A 2,567-nucleotide genomic window follows, 5' to 3' on the forward strand; every position below is an offset into this window, starting at 1 on the left:
AAAAGAAACATAATGAGGATCATTGTAACATGAATACAGGTTACATTACAAAGAATTAAACCTTATATGACTCAATGTTTGGATCTATTTTATGTCAAATATTTGCTGATTTTGTGTGTTTTAGTTTATAATAACACATCACATTTAGGGGACATAGAAACATTATAAAAGTGACAAGATGAACAACCAATAAATACATTATTTGATCTTCAGTTGAAATAAAAACTGAATATTGTCACTAGATGAAGTTTTGGCTGAATCATCTGTGTTTCTGTTTCATCTCAGCAGGTGTGGATCTGCATGATGTCGATGCGTCGCTGCTCCTCAAGCTTTAAGTCCAAAGTGTGTTTGAGCTCCGACACTGAAACCTGCATCAGGACGACGTCTCCAGTGGCTCTGATGGTTGTGTTGGGTTTTCTCACTCTGGGCCAGACTGACTTTTAAATTTAGCTGTCAAGTTTGGTTTGAACTCGTACCTATTATTGTTTTCCTTTAACGTTGCTCATTTCTCTCTTCAGCATCATCTGCCAATAATTTTCTGACTCAGTCTGAACCATCAAAGTCAGTCAGTGTTGGAGCGACTGTGACCATCAGGGAAGTTCAAATATTGGTTCTGATCTCAGTTGGTACCTGCAGAAACCTGGACAGCCTCTAAACTTCTTATAGATCAGGCTTCAAGTCGGTTCTCAGGAACTCCATCTAGATTCAGTGGCAGTAGATCTGGTTCTGATTACACTTTAACCATCAGTGGTTTTCAGGCTGAAGATGCTGGAGATTATTACTGTCTGGGTTACCATGGTAACAACGTGTTCACACAGTGATTTATGGTCGAACAAAAACCTCCTTCAGTCTGACTGAAGGCTGCAGGTGCAGAGAAATGATGAGAACTGGTTCAGTGAACACGTCACAGAAGTTACCAAGTAAAACCATCAAATATCTAAGGCTCAAATCACCAACTATAGATTAATTTATAAACACAGATGTTGAAATTAGTTTATAAATATGGATTATTAATAAGTTTTCTAATGTTTTGCCTCAAACACTAAAGAGTCTTCAGTTCTTACCTAAAGGCTTTTACATGTGCAGGTTTCTAAAACCTTTTATAAACTTTAAAGAAATGAAGATGAGACGTTTGAATGTAAACAAGAATAAAGAGTGAGATATGTGGTGGTGGAATGATGTCACACCACCAGCAAAGGAAGATTCTGTGATGTCACTGGCGATGCTGTCTGTGATGTCATCAACTGCAGAATTGCATGTAACACAACTCTGCATACTTTTCATTGCTTGCAATAACCCTGACTAGTTCAGAAGTGTGCAAAGCTCGTGTGAAGAAATTTTCCCAATCAGCGATTTTAGTAAGTGCATTTTGGAGAAAATGTCAGATACACCAAGAAACGGCAGTGGAGAGATGGGGCCCCATCTCTCCAACCCTGAAGGCCTGTTCACACATGCATACGAGGCCTTGCTGGAGGAAATCCAACAACTCAGCTCTCGTCTGGACATGGAGATCGCTGGAAGGTCTGAAGACAATCAGAAACTGGCCCAGCTGGAGGAAGAGCTGGAAGAGACTAAGGAAGAGTTAGAAAGGGAGAAAGAAAAGTGGAACGAGAAGCTCAAGTGCAAATATGAAATTGATATCATGGTACTACAGGAACGGCTAACTGAAGAGAGAGAGGACCATCTTAAAAAAGCAGAGGAAGACATGGCGCTGATTGATGACCTGAAAACAACAAATGCCGTTCTCCAGGAAAACCATGACAAAGAAGTCCAATTCCTGCAAGGAGAAAAAAAATGTTTGCAGAGAAAGTTTAATGACATGAAACATTCATATCATGAATTTATTGCCAAGTACCAAAATGATGTTTCTCAATTGAATCTAGAAATAGAAAAACACAAGCAGGAGATTATCCAGGAGAAAGAAGCAAACTTACAGACAGTTAAAGAAAATCAGAAACTCATCAACAACCTGACAGCTGAAAAGGAGGAGCTCCAACAGAAGATGGCAGAAGAGATCACAATCCTGAAAAAACGAGAAAAGTACATTCTGAATGAACTGGATCAAGTCCACTTTTTACACGACGAGCTCGAGATCAAGTATGAGAATGATGTCATTGAACTGCAGCAGCAGGCCGAAACCTACAAGGAGATTATAAAACAGAGAGAAACTAATATTTCAGAAAGAGAAGGGAAAGAAAAGTTCATCCAGGAAGAGTTAGAGAAATTTAAACGTTTGTACCTGGAGCAATACAACCGTTATGAGACTGATATCACTGCACTTCAACAAAAAGCAGAAAAATATCAGCAGGAGATAAGTAACATAAAAGAGGAGCTAAAAAAATCAAAAGAGGATCAACTGCCAGACAGAGAGGATAAAAACAATGCCACCATTTTAAAAGAGGAAGAGTCACAGAACCCCGTCGACCAGGTTAAAGATGCAAAACGAGACGATTCTTATGAGGAGGAACTTTTCGCAGAATCTTTGCCTGGTTGTTCAAAGGATCTGGAACCCAAAGAGACAGAGACCAGAGGAGAAACCGTCCCGGAGGATTTAGATAATAAAACTA

This window comes from Poecilia formosa, unplaced genomic scaffold (assembly GCF_000485575.1).
Source record: "Poecilia formosa unplaced genomic scaffold, Poecilia_formosa-5.1.2 Scaffold625, whole genome shotgun sequence".
Classification (NCBI taxonomy): Eukaryota; Metazoa; Chordata; class Actinopteri; order Cyprinodontiformes; family Poeciliidae; genus Poecilia; species Poecilia formosa.